Raw genomic sequence first — 18,919 nt, forward strand, 5'->3', positions numbered from 1 at the left:
GAGGTTGTGATGGTGGTGGTAGTAGCAGCAGTGATGGAAGCTGTGAGGGTAAGAATGATGGTGGTGGTGATGGTGGTGGTTACGACGGTGCTGGCGGTTGAAATGATGGTGATCATGGCAGTGATGATTGTGGAGGTTATAGGGGTGCTGGTGGTGGAGATGGTAGCAGTAGAAGATTGTAGTAATGTGGATGGTAGTGATACGGCTGTGGTGGTGGCAGCGGTGGCAGCAACGATTGTCATAGGGTCAGATTAAATCCACAGATCCTCTGAAGAAAGGGGAAACCTCATCTCAAAATCTTTCTTTTTTTGATGCTCCAGTCGATGGAAGGAGACTTTATTTGGTCATGGGCAGGGTACAGCCCCAACTTTATTTGACCTTCGTCTTGGGGTGCAGGTTGTTGGTGTGGTCACACTTCTTGGGGCAGCTGACTGCACGGGGGTGCAGACATGTGTAGCGCTTGTGGCAGATCATCTTGTCACAGTTGTGCTTCTGAGCAAGCTGACAGGGGCAGCCAGATGCTGCTGCCATGCAGGCGCAGCACCAGGTGCAAGGCGGACTCTTCCTGGAGGCTGCAGTCAGAGAGGGGCGGCCATCTTCCAGCTGCTTGCCAGCAAATACCGGCCTCTGCTGGTCAGGGTGGGATGCCTTCCTTGTCTTGGATCTTGGCTTCGACATTCTCGGTGGCATCACTGGGCTTGACCTCAGGAGTGATGGACTTGCCTGTCAGGATCTTGATGAAGATCTGCATGTTGGGGTCTGCTTGGCTACCTGGTTGAAGAGAAAGCTCATCTCAAAATCTTACCAGGCCCAGCCCACTTTGGTGCTGGTTTTGGTTTTGGTTTTTGGTTTTTAGAGACAAGATTTCCAACAAGCCCTGACTACTACCCCGGACTTGCTTTGTAGACCAGGCTGGCCTCGAACTTACAGATATCTGCCTGAGTGCTGGGATTACAGGTGTGTGCCACCACCCCCAGCTCTACTTTCCTAAAGTAAGTCACTGAAAGGATATGGTGGTATGTAGCACCTATAGAATTAAGCTGGTGACATAAGACCATCCAAACACTTCTAATATCTTTGAATCCAAAGCCATTGGTACTTGCCCTGTCTTCCACACAGTTGTCCTAAACCAGTTCACTGTAAGGGCTCTTTCTAATTCTAGTTCAATGACCCATGACAAAACGGGTGTCTTAGTTTTACATACCATCCTCAAGACTCAGAAGGGCCTGGTCTACAATAGGCCTAGCACTTGTGAACAAGGGAACCATTTGGCAGGTCCTCACTGATACTTGGAGAGGAACATGCTAGGCCAGGAGCTGAGCAGTCTGGACCTTCCCAGAAATAGATGGAGCTTCCAGGACCTTCTACCTACAGGAGACAGTATCTCACAGCCACATTACTTCAAAGTGGAGGTAGGTTGGTTGCTGGGTAGGCCTTTTATGTGAAGTGGAGAAAAAGCAAATTTCATGTTGGTACTATAATAAAAAGTAATAGCTAATATTTCTCATGGTTTGTGCTTTGCCATTTTAAAATTTTGTGTGAGTTTTCTCGTTTAAAATCATGCTGACTCTATGGCACGTATGCTATCATCATCACCATCATCATCATCACCATCATCACCATCATCATCATCACCATCATCATCATTATCATCACCACTATCACTATTGCCATCATCACCAACATTACCACTACCATCATCACCACAATCATCATCATCATGATCATCATGATCATCATCATCACCATTTTAAGAGGGAAAACACTGAAGACACTGAAGTAAGCTTCCGACAGCTACAGAGCTAGTCATTAAGTGGCAGAGCTGGGAAAACACCAAGCTCTGGAGGCTGCTGTCCACTGCTGAACACAGCCAAGTTTCCTATGAACCTGGCCCTGCATTCAGCAATGGCTTCAGCCCCTGTGGTGGGTAGAGCATCAGAGTCTTTGTAGAAAGTCTTGCACGCTCCAAAGCATGGTGAAAGGGAGTTAAAACAAAAAAAAAAAAATTAATGAAGCTGAAACGAGGCTGGAGGATCCAAGGAATGGGGAACACAGGCAAGGAAGGCCTAGCAAGAAAGGGAAGCCAGTAGTCCCTAGGGCTGAAAGGGAGACAGGAAATGCTTAGAGACATAGATGACATTGGAGAGGCTCACTATCCACCACTGTCTGCCACCTCCCTGGGTACCAGGGAGGGAACCAGGATAAGACATCCTAACTGCTCTGGTCCCACACTGAGCCTCCTTTCTGCCATGGCCTTGCTAGAGGGGAGCCAAGGTCAAAGGCTCATATGTATCCCTCAGAGGCTGGCCCCAGCCAATCGAAGAGAAGAGGAAGTTCAATGGAGTTCCAAAGCCTGAGGAAGGTGAAGAAGATCACAGGCCCCTGGGTGGTCCTCTGAGGTTGACCTGACACTGGAAGTTTTCCCCAGGCCACCACTGTGGCCCAAGTCACAGCACAGCATTTGATGGGCATGTGTGTGTTGTTGTGAATGATCACCCACGAGGCTGCCAGCAGCCTCCGCAGTGTTTTTATAATGGGATTTTAATTCACTCCCCCATCGCCCTGCTGAGCTGAAAAGCACTCCTGTTTGTCTATTTCTTGTTAAGATCCTGCTTAAAACCAGAAAGAGAAGGCAAGCCCTCCAGTCCAGTGACCAATGGGAGAATCATTCACACTCCCCTCCTTCAGGTACCCCAGAAGGGTCTGCAAAGGCCCTGATCCTACTACCTGTGACCAGAGAGGATCACAGCTTCAGGGACACTGCCCAGCACTTAGCAAGAAATGCCCATCCACTAGAACATAGGCAATGGCATCCAACTGAACCCAGCTTCCAGACCCCACCCCATTCTCCCAATGCTAGGGGCAGCCCTAACATCTGTTAGAGAAAGATGTGAAAATCCCTGCTAAACTCTCTTCCTCTCCCATGGACTACAGCCAGCCATCAAGCTGGTAGGTTTCCCTCCCCCAATCTCCCAGAGACCTGACCCCATCCACCTCCAGCCTTGCAACATGCTGGGCTGGCTTTTGCTTCTTTGAACACTCCAGCCTTCATGCAATCCTCTCTAGACAAGGGGCACATGTCTGTAAATTGGCGCTTCAACTGTGTTTTTGTAAATTGAATCCCAGCATGCCATTGGTTTCCTGAAGCGCTCTCTCTCTCTCTCTCTCTCTCTCTCTCTCTCTCTCTCTCTCTCAGATTGGCTCCCAAGAGAATCCTAACATTTTAACCTTTTTCTCAAGAAAAATTTCTCTGGAATTTTCCAAAAGGCATTTTGTTTTGTACTAATCCTCTCATGGTTATGATCAGGATTTTTTTTTCTCCTGGTTTTCTTTAACTGCTGGTCCATGTATTTACTGATCTTCTAGGCCATCCCTGGGTTTCCCAAGGTGGCTCTGGTCATGATAACTGTGCCAGCCACTCTCCACTTGTCCCCTAGTTTCCTCTTGCCATTCTTTCTTCCCTCTCCTACAGGCAGTGTTGAACAGGCCTTTTGTTCTCTGCCTTCTAAACCAGGCATGGCCAATCCAGGGTGCTGACTAGACCTTCTTTGTTTCTGGCTGAGGCTATGGTTCCTGTTGACTTTCTCCAGACTCGGGTATCCGTGTTCCTTTCCCTTGTCCCTTTAGGCCTAAAGATGGGATGGCCTCCCACTTTATTGCACCTTGGATCTATACCACCTCTTTGGGTTTTGACTCTACACACAAGCCTGTAAATGTCCTCTTCATTAAACTTCCATGGCAGGGACGGTGGAGAGCTCAGTATGTAAGGGTACTTGCTGTGCAAGCATGAGGTCCTGAGTTTTCATGCCAAGTAAAAAGCCAGGCATGGCCCACATGTGCCTGTAACCCCAGGGCTTTGAGAGATGGGGACAGACTCAGTACTGCGCTTACCGGCAGCCAACGTGACTCCAGATTCAGTGAGAGACCCTGCCTCAAAGTTACACCACAGCGGAGAGTGACGGAGCAGGACACCTGATGTCACCCTCTGGCCTCTGCACATGCAGGCACAAGCACAGGCAGCTGAACACACATGTCATGTACACCACGCACACACAATAAACAAAAGTCACGAGCTGGAACCCTTGGGGGAAGGGGGTACCATCTGCTGCCTGCAGGGCCTCGTCTGGCTTGATGACGACCACAATAATGTTGTTGCCACACTGGAGCTCAAAACTCTGTCTCTGGCTTCCCTCCAGGACCTTGACTGACTGGATTCTACCAAAGAGAAGGCAGATCTTCAGGGGAAGCAAGGACACCAACGGAGCTGTGTACCCACCAGGGCAGGCTTTCTCAGGCTCCATGCTACTGATATCAGAAGCTAGGTTATTCTTGGGGTGAGGGAGTATCACTGTGGGGTGCTCCACAGCATCAGCAATGTCAGGAGCTTCCTAACCATGAGAATCTCCAGATACCCCCAAGTGTCTCTTGGTGGGGACAAAGCTGTCCCTGCTTGAGAATCCTACCCTTCAGGGTGATGGGTGTGAGCTGAGGGTCAATCAAGAAGGTTGCTTCTCAAAGAGAGAGAAGGACAGAACAACAGAGCAGGGACACAGGAAAGCAGTCCTTGGAGGACTGCAAAGTAGATGACCGATAGCTCACGCTCTGTCCTTACAGCGTGTGACAAAGAGGCACTGACTTGGTAAAGCCCACCCCTCACCTTGTTATTACAACATGAACAAGCCACGGGCTTGTGAAACCCACCCTCAGCATGACACCCTGCCTAGCCAAAGTGTCTGAGCACAGAGTGTCTAAATAATCGGCCCCTCCTGGCCCCTCCTGGCCCCTCCTGGCCCCCTCCTGGCCCTTACCAAGATTCTTTTTCTCATCCCTTCCCTGCCTTGAAATGATTTGGGGAAGCATCTGGTGGCAGGGGACTACAGCTGCCGCTAAGTTATCCAAACGATTTATCTTAAGATTCATGCAGAATTCATTGTGTGGGGACCAGGGTGGGTTACGCTTTAATATTCATGCAGATTTGGAAGAAATGTTAATCACGGGTTTGGGTAATTTGCACTTTTGCTTAAATCTCCTCCTCCCAGGCTGTGCTGGCCAGCCCCCAGCCCCTTCTCTCCTCCCCTTCTGAGTCCTGAATCTCTTCCAGCTCATTGTGCCAGCTGGGGTGGGCTCAAAGGCTTCAAGTGCCTGTCTGCTATCTCTCCCTGCTGAGCTGGTCCCACAATGCCTTTGTGTGGGGGAGGAGGTGCCCGGTGGGCAGTCATGGGGAAGAGCTAGGAGCCCCTGGGACATCTTGACAAGAAATAGATAACGGCTCCAGCAACCAGATATGTGCAAATTAGCATTGATTAGTCTCAAATTAACAGCTTGGGCATTTCAAACCCCAAGCAAGGCCCTGGCTCTGGCTCTCCTGATCTCTCCTAGGCTTCCTCCCACAGCTCCACCCCCTAAAACTTCCCTTCTCCAAACTGACAGCTGTCTGGACCTGATGTAGGGAAGGCAGGTGTGTTGGGGAGAAGACCAAGGAGGCTTCACCCATCTCTGCTCAGCACTTACTCGCCCTCTCTTTGTCTAACTTTTCAGAGAGACCTTTCTGGAAGATACCCATGACACTGGCTGCTCAGGATTAGCCAGCTTTCTCTTTCCAGCCTTGGGTAGGATCATACCTATATGGGAAATAGACAGCCACACCAAGAGAGCAGATCTGTCCCTCCCTCAAAGATGAGGTGAGAACAGCTTGAGAAATCCCCGGTGTGGTTCAGGAAATCTGGGGGAGCCTAGAAGAGTACCAGAAGTGGCCCCATTTCCTTTTACAGAGAAGAAAATGAGATGCCAGAGAGAGAAAGCTTCAAGTTCACCCGGCTGGCTTGCGGCAGAGATCCCCTGAGTGGGATGGAGGGTTACAGCCTTAAGAGCCAGAAAAGGCTTCTCTAAGTATGTAAAATGCGCCATTTATACCCAGGGTAATAGGGGTGAAGAAAGCCTGGAGAAGCCAAAGAGAATGGGTGAGAACTCAGAAGCCATAAGAAACAGAAAGCTGTTCCCACTGGGGCTGGAAGAATGAGGACAAGATGGCATTTACAGATTTAAAGTTGCATCTCTAGTGCCAAAGAAGGACAGGGCCTGAAATCTCCCACCAGGCCTTCTCATCCAGAACTAGTATGAACTCTACCAGGGTCAGCCCAGGGTGCTGAGCAGGTGGGGGGGGGGGGGGCTTTAAAAATGTGTGTGAGAACAGACAGCTGACCAGAGCAGAGGTTCTCAGCCCAGACTTTGTCCCTTCCCTCCCTCCAACCCTGCTGGGGTTTGCCCCACAGGAGGGCCTGAAGGGCCTGGCCCCCACCCCAGCAACAGCACAAACCACACAGCTGGATTGACAGGAAGAAGGGAGCTGGGGGTGAGGGGAGGTGGGTACAACTACCTTCACAGTTGGCTCTCTGTCCCTCTGGCCTCTTCCTCCTCCCTGCCAGGATCTGGTCACCTTCCAACCCCAGCAGCCAGTGTGACCTGCCACTGCCGGTCAGCTTCCTCCCCCACCATGCAGCTGTCTCTGCCCGGGATCAGAATAATAATCAGGAAGCTACAGACATGAAGAAAATACACATGGCCAGATGGTCACCCCTTCCCTTGCCACCCACATGTTGGTGAAGATAAGGTACCCACACTCCGAGCCTTATAGCGTGTGTGTGCGTGCACACGCACACAGCACACACAGCACACTCACACACTGAGGTGCCCTGGAATTAAAGTCCCCTGGGAAGGCTTTTGGCCACACTAGGTCATAAAGGCGAATGACCATGAGAGATACTCCTGCGCCAAGCTGTCCCATGGAGGAGGCCACACAGCACCCAGAAGCGGCCTTCCTCAAGGAAACACTGAACGGTAAGGTTGTGGTAAGCATGGTATGGATGGCCACAGTAGTGACATTTCCCCCCAGGATTCTTGATTTTAACTATTAACTTCCCACAACATAAAATCGCCTAAGAATGGAGTCTCATTGAGATGATTCTTGTAGATGTTTGTGGAGATGTGTGTTCCGGCTGGGGTCATATTGTTAATTGAGCCAGCCCCCTGAAGGTAGAGCCATTTTCTGTTTTGAGGCCCTGGGCTGTGTAAGCGTACAGAGGGCTAGCTGAGTAGCGAGCAAGCAAGCAAAGATCCATGCATTTATTCTCTCCCTGCTCAACCATGGACATGATTGGTGAAGTTCTTTCCATGACAGTTGCCCCAAGTCTGCTTTTCCCTTCAGGGTGTCCAGGCACTGTTGGACTGGAAGGATCTCGGTCATCACTGAGGTGGTTTTCAGTGAAACAAGGGCTGTATAAACCTTGGGGGGAGGGGCTTTAAGAGTGAGTCAGTGTACATCATTGGCTGAGGTGCTGAGAATGTTTCATTTGCATGAAAAGGAATTCTGGGTGCTTGCTGGACACACCCTCATAAGGAGAGAAAAAGTTTAACTTGAAACCTGCCTACCAGGTTATGTGACTACCTCAAGGGTGGGAGAGGTGAGGGGTTCTCAAGGACATGCAGGGACAAGGCAGGCCCAGAACAAGGAGGAAGCTGTTCTACTCCTGCTGGTCTCTGGATGAAATTTTCGGGGTTTGGATATGTCTCAACCTCACTCTTGCTCCAGACCAGCTCTCTCGTCACATGGCTTTTCTGGCCCCACACTTGATTTCCTCAAATAACAGACTGTGGAATTGTAAGCCAAATAACACCTCTCACCCCTGGCTGCCCTCATTTTTTGTTAGGGTATTTGTCCCAGCAATAGAAGTGAAACAAGCACACTCAGAGCTCTTGGATGCAGAGGTCACTGGAGGATAGATGGCAAAAGGTCACCCAGGAGAAGAGGCCTGGGGTGGCATGGTAGGTTGACCCTGAGAACACAGTGACAGTGTTTCTGTCTGCCTAACATGCTGGCCCTTCTTCAGGCACTTTCAAGGTCTCCTCAGGCACTGCGTGCGTATGGCTCAGACAGAGTGACCTGAGCAGTCTCTCCTCCTTGTTTACAGACAAGACCCCATGACCTCTGTGATGGCTATTCTTGGTTGTCAACTTGACTACATCTAGAATTAATGAAAATGACTGGGCACACCTATGAGGGATTTTTTTTTTCTTAATCATATCCTTCAAAGTAAGAGATCCACTTCTAATCTGGAGATTAAAAGGAAGATTCACCCTTAATCTGTACCACGCCTTCTGCCGGAAGCCTGTGTAAAGAACATGGAAGAGGGAAGTTTTTGCTTTAGCCCACTTGCTCTTGCTCTCACTGGCAAGTCCATTCCTTCCCTGGCATTAGAGCCTTCTTATTCAGGATTCCAGCACACTGAAGGCCAGCTGAGACATCCAGCCTGGTGGACTGTACAACTACTGGATTCTTGAATCTTTCAGCCATAGGCAGCCGTAGGCTAATTGTTGGATTAGCCGGACCACAGCCTGTAAGACATTTTAATAAATCCCCCCTGTATGTATAGAGAGAGAAATTCCTCTGTAAGTTCTGTTCCTCTGGAGAATCTTAACTGATACGCCATCCCAGGTAACAGCATGACATTCTGTGTGATCAAGTGATTCAGTAGTCATGACGCTGTATTCTCTGGTGAGAATGCTTGGTTCAGAGGAGGACTGTGGTCCACGCCAGCCAAGCAAAGTCTTCTCTGAGTCAACTCTGTCAGAAAAATCATGGAGAGTCTATCAAGTGTAATAAATGTGGACTGAGGCACCAATAGCAGAAGAGGCTATGGGGAGATTATGAGAACTCTGTATTTTAACACAATTTAGCTGTCAACCTAAAATTCTCTTTCACAAACTGAAGTCTGGCTCTTTAAAATGGGAAGAGTCTTTAAAGATCCAGGAGGGGCCAGTGAGATGGCTCAGTGGTTAAAGGCGCTTGTCGCCAGGTTTGACAACCTGGGTGTGATCCCTAGGACCCACCACATGATGGAAGGAGAAAACCAGCTTCTCTAAGTTGTCCTCTGACTTTCGCAGGCATGCTGTAGCATGTGGTCCTGCCTACACATACAATATATAAATAAAAATTAAGGGAAATCCCCAGAAAGCCTGGTGTAAATATTTTAAAAGGAAGAAATGGGTATGTATTTAATATTAAACATTTCTGGGTATGAAATTGAGATGCTGAGAGTTCCAATTTGCAAATTTACAGATATCCCTGTGAAATCATGTCTCAGAGTTTAGAGGTGGTGAGGGCAAGTAGGCATTTAAAGTACAGAAAGTACTTTAATAGCTTTAGCTTCTATTGAGTGTCTTTTGTATATGGGGTAGGAGATGGTGTAAAAGGTCATCTGTAACTATCTTTTTAAAGGTCATCTTTATTGAGTTTGAGCAAAATGCATACATTTATTTTTAAAATACTTTGCATTGGAGTTTCTGGCAGTGGCAGTGTGGCAGCCTGCAAGGTCATCCTTTAAGTTTCACTAGCCCAGGCTGTAGCAAAGCAATACCCTCCAAGGGTATCAAGCTCCCAGCTCCTTTTAGTTGGGACTGTCATGCTCAGAGGACAACTGTATGCCATGGTGTTTTCATCTGACATAGACCATGCATGTTCTACCACTAGTCTCACCTATTAAGTTACACCAGACCAATTGCCAACAGTGACACGATGTGGTAGTGGGAAGTGATTGCAGTAACAGAAGGCTGGATAGGCAGTTAGCCAAGTCTCAGCTCACAGAGCAGAGTATAAATGGGCACTGACAAGCCCTGACCAAGCAGTGTGAAGGGAGTCATAGGAGGAAGATTCTGAGGATTCTGAGGATTCTGCTTGTGGTGGTTTCAATAAGAATGCTCCCCCCCCCCACCCCCCCGTAGGCTCATACATTTGAATTCTTTGTCCCAAGTTGGTGGAACTCTTTGGGAAGGATTAGGAGGTGTGGCCTTGTTGGAGGTGTGTCACTGGGGATGGGCTTTGGGTTTCAAAAACCCACAGTATTCTTAGTTAGCTCTCTCTCCCTCTCTGTCTCTGTCTCTCTGTCTCTCTCTTATTGTTTCAAGACGTGAGGTCACAGTTACTGCTCCAGCACCATGCTTACCTGCCTGCTGGTCATGGTGGACTCTAACCCCTTGAGACTGTAAACCTCAATAAACTCTTCTAGAAGTTGCCTTGGTCATGGTGTCTCATCACATTACAGAAAAGAAACTAAGGCACTTCTCTTCCATATAAACTGCCTTTTGTCTCCAGCACCCACATTGGACAGCTCATAACTACCTGTGACCCCAGTTCCAGGGAAACTGACACCCTCTAATACCCTCTTCTGACCTCCAGAGGGGGGATACCACATCCATGTGTACAAACCCACACAAAGATAATTAAAAACAAGAATAAACATTTTTACAAAGAATATAAAGGTCTGACTCCATCCTGGGGCTACTTACCGTATATCCCTTGGCAAATCACACTGACTCTTGTCCCTTTACTGACAGCTTCTCTCCTCCTCAGCTCTAGTACTCTATGACACTGCGATGGGATGTGCTGGGGAAAGAGCCTGAGGAGGGTGATCCCCTTCCCGGAACTCACAGCTTCTCAGCAAAGCACCCTGTAGCCTTCCTACTGTCAGATGAGTGACCCCACCCCTTCGTGTGGGGGGACCAGAGGAAGGTCTCCTGGTTTAGCACGAGGGGGAAGAGGCTTCCTGGGGAGAGAAAACAGTGCACACGTAGGTTGGTGCATCCAAGGGCACTTCCACACCACCTGCCAAGCAGCTCTTATCCCCACCTATCCCTGAGGCCTGCTGGAGCACAGTCCTGACACCCCCTCAATACCCACACTGACCCTTCTCTGGAAAAAATGCAAATGAGGCGGGACCTCAAAAATGGGAAAGATGAGAAACTCTGGATCCAGAGAGTCTGAGCTTGAAATTTCTGGAAGTTTCCTTAGGTATTCGGGTTTACAGACAAGGAAACTGAAGTCAGCAGGGAGGTCTCACCAACAAGCCTCTCAGGGAAATGAGTGGTATGGCGGGTAGAGCTGACCTCAGTTTACCTACCTCACCTCTCATTTCTCCACCCTCCTCCTCCCAGCACCACCTTGGCCAACGGGCCTTTCTTGGTACTCCACAGCCAGCTAGTGACAGCACAATGAGGTGATAGGGACATACTGAAGGCTCCTCTACCCATCCCTCCCACCCTTCTAAACAGGGCTTCCAGGATCTGAGCCCACTGTAATCCCCCAAGCATCCAAGTACCAGGTGCACTACAGAAGCCCTGTCCGCAAGAGTGCAGGCTTGCGGGGATTTGGCTTGAGCTGGGAGGAAAAGTGGAGGGACCAAGGCCCAGGCTTAAGTTCCCAGGGGATTGGCTGGGGATGAAAAGGGCTTCCTGTATCAAAGCTGGATCCAGCTCAGACATAAACCCCTTCCTTAGACGGAAAACAGACAGCTGTTTCAGTGGAGAGTTTCCAGGGAGCGTGTCCTGGTGTTTCAATGCCCTCTTCCCAAGGCTTCCTGTCTCCCTGTCCTGTTCTTCCACCCATCCACCCCTGCCCCATCCTCATTCCCATCCCCATTCCTATCCCCCCTGCCCCCAGCCATGCCTCTCTTCTGACAAGCAGCAAAGCAGGAGTGACTCAACTTGGCCTGCTAATTAAGCCTGGCCTTGCAATGTACTCTGGGAGAGACTGCAGATCAGAGGGGCCAGACACCTCGCTTAAGTCCAGGGCTACATTGCCTCTGTAACTGGGTCCCTTATTGGCTAGGCAAGGTCAAGAAACAACTCTAAGTCTCTGCATTCCAATTTCACCACCTGCAAAAACAGCCAAATCTATTCACCTATGTGGAGATTATTTTCTTTTCTTTAGCTACAGATGGGCATGGTGGATGGGATAGCATGTGTACCTGAGTGTGTGGGTATCTGCAGAAGCCAGGGGCATTGGATTCCCGGGAATTGGAATGACCCGTGGGTCGTGAGGTGCCTCAATGGATGCTGGGGACTGAACTCCGGTTTTCTGCAAGATCAGCGAGTGCTCTTAACTGCTGAGATAGTTCTCCAACCCCTCCACCACCTTTTCTTGGGGCACATGCATGCATGTGTATGCGTGTATGTCTATGTGTCTATTCTGTATATGCATCTACATGCGAGTGTGTGTGTGCGTGTGTGTGTGTGTGTGTGTGTCTGTGTGTGTGTGTGTGTGTGTGTGTGTGTGGCCCAGATATCAAAAGCAAGAGCCTTCCTCAATTACCATCCACCTTAGTTTTTGAGGCAGGGTCTCTCCCTGATCCTAAAGCTCAACAGTTTGGCTAAACTACCAGCCAGTGAGCTCCAGGGAGTCTACCTGATTCTGCTCCACCCAGCACAGGGGGTCGTAGATGCACGCTGCTGCACCCTGCTTTGCCTGTGGGTGCTAGGGATCCACACGCAACTCTTCATGTCTGCATTGTAAGCCTTTCACTTTCCACGCTATGTCCTCAACCCCATTGCAGGCTGTTTGCCTAGGGACGTGCCAGACTCTATCCTCATGCGTGGCAGTAGAACCTCGGGCACACAATCCAGGCCCGCTGCCTGCTGGGGCTCTGCACACTGCCTGTGGCCCAGACTCTAGATTTAGCTGTACATTTCACTTACGGCCAGACATTCACATCCTCTTCCAGTGCCATCGATGTTTGCACGGATTTTGTATACACACACAAGATCTGACACATTGGCCCCACCACGCACACACATGCACATATACACACTTGCACATCCATACCTTGCCAGACCCCACCCACCAGACACAGCCCTGCTCGGGGGGCCGCAGCTGCTCTCTCTGCTCCAAGCAGATCAACTAGCCTCCGTGCCTGAGTGCTACATTCGGGCAGTGTCAGAGCCCCAGCGGGTGTGCTCAACATCCCTCCATCCTGTCCTGGGTGTTGCCTCCTCCCACTGCTGCTCCCAGAGCCCTGGATCCATTGATTGGCCTTGCAGCTCAGCAGCCAGAGATGTGCCCCAGCTGGAGGGAAACACTTATAATTTATGGAGTGTCTGATTTTTAATCAGTTTTTTGTTCCTGTGCTGTAATTGTCCTAATTAGATATACATATTTTGATGAAGGTTTTTCCAAAATAAAAATTGTAATCGAATCTTGCTTGACATTCTTTACACCCACTCTTTCACATCCAGACTTGCACGGCAGCGGCCCCGAAATCAAGCATGGGGCTTGGGCATCTCCACCCGCCTCCTCCTGACCACTACAGGAACATCTTGCTGGAGCCGATGAACTAGAAGGCTTGTCCCCATTGGACAGGGCAGGGTCCTTTGGTCTGGGCTTTTGAGGGCTTCATCAGGATGGGGCAGTGTTCCCCATTACCCCATTCCATGTGGCTTGGCAGTATCTCCGTAGCCAGCTCCAAATTGCTAGGCACCGATGTGCCTCTCTGCCTGTGCTCCTGCCTCTGGAGACCCAGCCATCTCCATAAAGCCCCTCTGAGAGCAAGGGCTGAGGAGACAGTTCAGTTGGTAACGTACTTGTCACGCACACCTAAGGACTTAAGTTCCATTCCTAGTACTCATAAAGATCTGGATTGGTGGTATGTGCTAATATTCCCAGACCTGGGGAGGTAGAGATGGCAGATCCCTGGAGCCCACTGGCCAGCAAGCCTAGCTTAATCAGCAAGTCCCAGGTCCTGAAGAGCAAGATGGATGAGTCCTGAGGAACAGCATCCATTGTTGTCCTTGGTCTCCATGTGCTGCACACACACACACACACACACACACAGACACACACACACACACACAGACACACACACACACACACACACACACACACACACACGCTATTCTGATCAACAGTCACAATCCCTATGGCTTCTCCACAGTCTAAATGGGCAGGGCTCTTTGTTTTACATGTATGAGCCCTAATCTGCACTAACCCTCCAAGGAATTTTACAAGGAAGAAATCAAGACTTGGAGGAGGTAATTCGATAGCTCAAGGTCACACGGCAGTAACTGGAATATTACCAGCTTCTTAGCTACAACAAGGAGAAGCAAAGGTTCCCTCCTACAAGGATCTGCTGCCCCTCTCCTGAAGCTGATCTGTATGAGAGACTCACTTAGCTTATCTTAGCCCTGAACCCCAGCATCAGTGTGCACCTGACCTTGTATATAGGATAGAAGATTCCTCCTGGAGGGGCTGGGGAGGGGCTGCAGTACAGAGCTTACATGGGATGTCTGGTGTGTGTCTGGGACCTGGAAACCTTCATCCAGGTGACAATGCGTTGCTAAGATGTCAGTGCTCAGACCAGCTGGGGAAGGGACAACAGTTGACTTGAGGGGCCCTCACAGCAAACCTGTTCTCACAACTGTGCTAGTGTGTGTGTGTGTGTGTGTGTGTGTGTGTGTGTGTGTATGTGTGTGTGTGTGTGTGTGTGTGTTCAGAGACAGGTCTCTCACTGAGCCTGGAGTTCCTCACTTTAGCTAGGCTGGCTGCCCAGCAATCCCCAGGAATCCACCTGTCTCCACCCTACCAGTGCTGGGATTATAGACATGTGCCATTGCACCCATCTTTTTTACATGTCTGCTGATCTAGGTCTTCATTTTCACAGTAAGCGCTTTACCTGCTGAGCCATTGTCCCAGCCTGTCCACATCCTTTTCATGTGGGTGCTGAGGCTTGAACTCAGGTCCTCAGCCTTGCAGAGCAAACGCTTTACAGACTGAGCTATTTCCCCAGCACCCCTGAACTGGTTTTTATGTGGTTGACCGAGCTCCAAACCTGCCTGGTCACATTCTGCTTTGGGATGTGGTGCCCTGGGACTCAACCAGCCACATTTCACCTTGAAGACCTGCCAGTAGAAGCACTAGATATCCCTGAAAGGCAAGTGCCACCATGATGATGGGTCTTCACCTTCACAGTACAGTTGGTTGGCTCTAATTTTAGTCATAGGCCACAGTTGACAATCTTTCTTTCCCACACTACCTACCCTCAGAACTTTAATGAAGAAACTTTATGGTTTCCCCCATACTTTTTTAACTGAGTGTTTCTATTAAGTTCTTTCTGTTAAAGCAGCTGATATGGTGTTACATGGCATTATTCTTGGGGAGGCATGAAGAGATGTCTGTCTGGCTACGGATGAAAGTAATACCACCAAAGTCCAACTTGACGAACCAATGGTTTTAATGGGGTTACTTACAGGAGCGTGGACAATTCAAAAGCAGCTGCATCACTAAAGTCTGCCCCAGCATGAGTGATAGAGTCATGAAAGCAGGAACCCTGGAGCTCATTGCTCAATTATGAGCAGCTCATCTGGTCTAAGCCACCTCAGCTGTCCTTATATAACCTTGGGAAGGAAGGAGCCTTGTGCTTCTGGTCAGTTTCATGGGCTTCCTAAGACTTGTGAGTTGTTTACTTTCTGAGCCTTAAGGAGTCTCTTTTTAGAATTTTCTGAGTATTAATGAGCTTCTCTCCAGTATGAACCATTCAACAGAAAGAAAATTGCCTACAGCATATGATTTCCAACTTTAACACTCAAGAGTAAAAGCATGGTGCCCAATTTCAAACTGGGAAAGGTTTATGGAGAGATGCAGTAGTCACACCTACACTGTAGGCAGGGTTTCTGTGCTGTGCTGGTTAATCTTGATTGCCAACCTGATAGGATTTAGAACTGCTACGGAAACAAACCTCTGAGCATGTTCCTGAAGCATTTTCTAGATCAGGCTATCTGAGGTGGAAAGATCCACCCTAGATACGGGCAGCCTTGTGCCACAGTCTGGAGTTCTGGGCTAAATAAAAAAGAGGGCTGAGCAGTCCCCCACCCTCTCTGCTTCACGACTGCGGATGAAATGTGACCAGCTTCCCTAAGCTGTCCCCATGGCTTCCCCACTATGATAGCATACATCCCCTCAAACTGTGAGCCCGAATAAGCTTTTCTTTGGCTGGGCAATCTGTCACAACGATGAGAAAGGTAGTTATTTTACCACGACAGAAGCAGAATACCCACTGACCTGCTGAGTCCATCAAGGGAACAAAAGAAAACGGTGCCACTCCACCTATACACCCAGCACACTCTGGCTGGAAGGATAAAAGAGGAATGAATGAATGAATGAATGAATGAGCAGAATTAATGAACAGAAGAGCAGTCAGCCATGGGACCCACTCTAGACCTAGCCATACATACCTCTTCTTTAGTTTTTAATTTTTTAGTATTCTTTTTTTATTGGGAGTAGGGCATGCACACGTGGAGGAAGTTGAGTAGTTAGAGTTTGCTCTTCCTTTCACCCTGTAGGTCCTGGCAAGTCAATTCAGGTGACTAGGTTTGGCACGGGTCGTCCTTAACCTCTTTGCCGTCTTCCTGGATGAGCATCTCTCACCTCTTACAAATCCTGGCACTCCTCAGGCAGACTTAAATCACCCAGCAAGTCTAGTTCGCTAATGGTTAACTCTAGAAGCCTAATTGACACGTGATATAATCTTACCATGAAGGGGGATGGGACAATATTTGGAACAGGACAATGAGCCTGTGGTATATGATAATTAGGGTAATTGATGCTGGCCATCAGTCCCTAAGTTGCCAATTTAGGTTATTGGCTTAACACAAGGAGGTTTATTTCTTACCCAACTGAAGGGGATGCAGATGCTGTGCCCAATCAGCTTTTCTGGGACACTCTGTGCCAGTAACTCAGGGACTCAGGTTCCTTCCATCTTGAGGCTCTGCTGCCCATAGAACATCCATCAAGGGTTATCAGAGCTCACACAGGATCTCCTGTGTGATGCCGTAACCACTTTGACTTAGAAGCTCCAGCATCACCTCCATTCAGATCCGGGTAAGAGAAGGTGGGATATTCAGCCCATGACTGGGCAGCAATTTTCTCCTGGGATAGTTCTCCACTGTGGAAGCTCAATGTGCTTTTTGTTAGCTGCTTCTCTCACTGTGAGACATAACCTTGAGTCGATGCTGCGTCAGGAAGATGGCCAACCTCACCTTGCCTGTGCGGAGCCATACAGGGCCCAGACACATCTAGAGCTTTTTCTAATAGAGTAGTAAAATACATAATATGCTTTCAGCGCTGAGCATAGGAAAACACATCAAAGCTGTGCTCCTTCTGACTCCAGGCTTGGAGTTGGTGCCAGCGCAACAAGCAGAGAGGAACCCAAAACCAATCTTTGAGAGAGAGATCAAGTTTCATAACGGCTAGACTTGGGCCAGCAGGATGGCTCGACAGGTAAAGGTGCTTGCCACAAAGACTGATGACGTGAGTTCAATCCCTAGGACCCACATAGTTGGGAGAGAACTAACTCCCTCCCACAAGTTGTCCTCTGTCCTCTGCACATGCACTGTGGCACATGCACACACACACACACACACACACACACACACACACACAAGGATAGAGAGGGAGAAAGAGAGAGCAAATAAATGCAATTTAATTTTTAAAAATAAAATAATAATGTGGACAGCAATAGAACAATAGAACACCTGCCCTTGACCTGTGGCCTCCATGTGCACGCAAGTGTACATGCACCTGCACATATGAACACATACATACGTACACACAAAGCACAGATTTCTGTACTTAACCCACCACTTAAGGTCCAGACTCTTGGGACCAGAACCCTGGCATCTGTATAGTGTCACCAGGGATGCTGAGGCCCACCCAGGGCTGAGCTTGTTGGGCCAGTGGGCTGCCTCCTGGTTCCAAGACCTCTGAGGACATCATGCTACCTGGGTGTCACACTTGGAGGCCAGGAGTAAGCAGGATGAAAACAAGTCACACAGGGCATGCAGGCTGCCCTTCTGTTATACTCTTCAGAAACTGGGGTGTCTAGCCAGGGAAAGAGCGAGTCCAGGGGGACGTGCTGTCTTCCACAATGCAGAATCTGTCATGCGAAAGTGAGGCAGATTGACTTCATGGTGTCCAGAGGCCAGGCCTTCAAACCAAGGGCATCACAGTGCCAGATTTTTAGCTAAACAAAAGGAAATAACTCCTCAACAATTAGAGCTTCCCCATAGCGAAAGGGCTGCCCCAGAAGGTAGTGGGCTGCCCAGCCTGACGGCGTGCATACATCAGCAACTTGCCATCTGTCAGTTGCTCTGGCTGGGACTGTCACAGTGGACAGAAGGTTGGACAAGCTGCCCTTTCTCTGACAAGAGTCTATAATTTTAGAACGTGGTCTGGGGACCAAACAGGCCACACATGTCAGCGGAGCCAAATGACCAGAAGGGGAGTGATGAGAATATGGTGGGAGGGACTTGTAAGTGACACGAAATTCATGATAAACCCTGAAAGGCTGCCTGTCTTTCCTGTCTCACCCCAGGGAATTTCCTTTCTTCATAACTGGGGGTGTTGGTGTACTACTTGGTTTTTTTTTTTTTAAGGTAAGTCTCATGTAGCCCTCTCAGCATATATCTCCTATATGCTCATATATCAGCCTCAGTTTCCCCTGCAGCGTCCGTGGTCTCTCAGGCAGACCCCCACACCCTCCCACATGCTATTCCCTCCTGGAATGAAAGCCCTTCCTCTCTGCTGCTCCTGCAACAGGACCTTTCTAAAAGCTGTCTCCTCCAGGAAGTCCCAGGAAACAGACCCTCCTTACCTAGGTCCTTACACCTCCCTCCCGTAGGGCCCATCTGCCCTATTGGATGCTGGGTAGGATTTAGGTGATTGTTAGCCCAGCTAGACCCAGATCCCCAGGGCCATGCCAGGGAGGCAGTGCTACAGTCCCAGATGGCTCAGTGCCATGGCACCAAGGGCCCTGTGGACCGTACTGGAAAAGTCAGGCACAAAAGTAGTCCATTCCCTATCTCCCTCGGGATGAGATGAGCTTGTAGTCTCCTTTCCGAGCATCCATTTCTCCTCCCAGAGGCTGCTCTTTTCTGTTAGCTGATATTTATGGGTAATAAGCCAAGCATATCCCAACCCCACGTGAAATGCCTCTTAAAATAAATACTCTCCTCACCAGCCGATCCATCCAGGTGGGGTGGGCTCTGCTGGAGGCCAGGAGCTCACAGCTGCAAGAGGGGGTAGTAAGGGGCTCCAAGGGGA

The 18,919-nt window shown here is 49.3% G+C and overlaps 1 pseudogene; it reads right to left on the reverse strand.

Annotated features, from left to right (window-relative positions):
• Positions 1-369: 369 nt before the first annotated feature.
• On the reverse strand, positions 370-6,406 carry LOC129665753 (ubiquitin-like; annotated as a pseudogene).
• Positions 6,407-18,919: the final 12,513 nt, after the last annotated feature.

Source organism: Psammomys obesus, unplaced genomic scaffold, assembly GCF_907164565.1.
Source record: "Psammomys obesus unplaced genomic scaffold, mPsaObe1.curated_primary_1811, whole genome shotgun sequence".
In the NCBI taxonomy this organism is placed as follows: domain Eukaryota; kingdom Metazoa; phylum Chordata; class Mammalia; order Rodentia; family Muridae; genus Psammomys; species Psammomys obesus.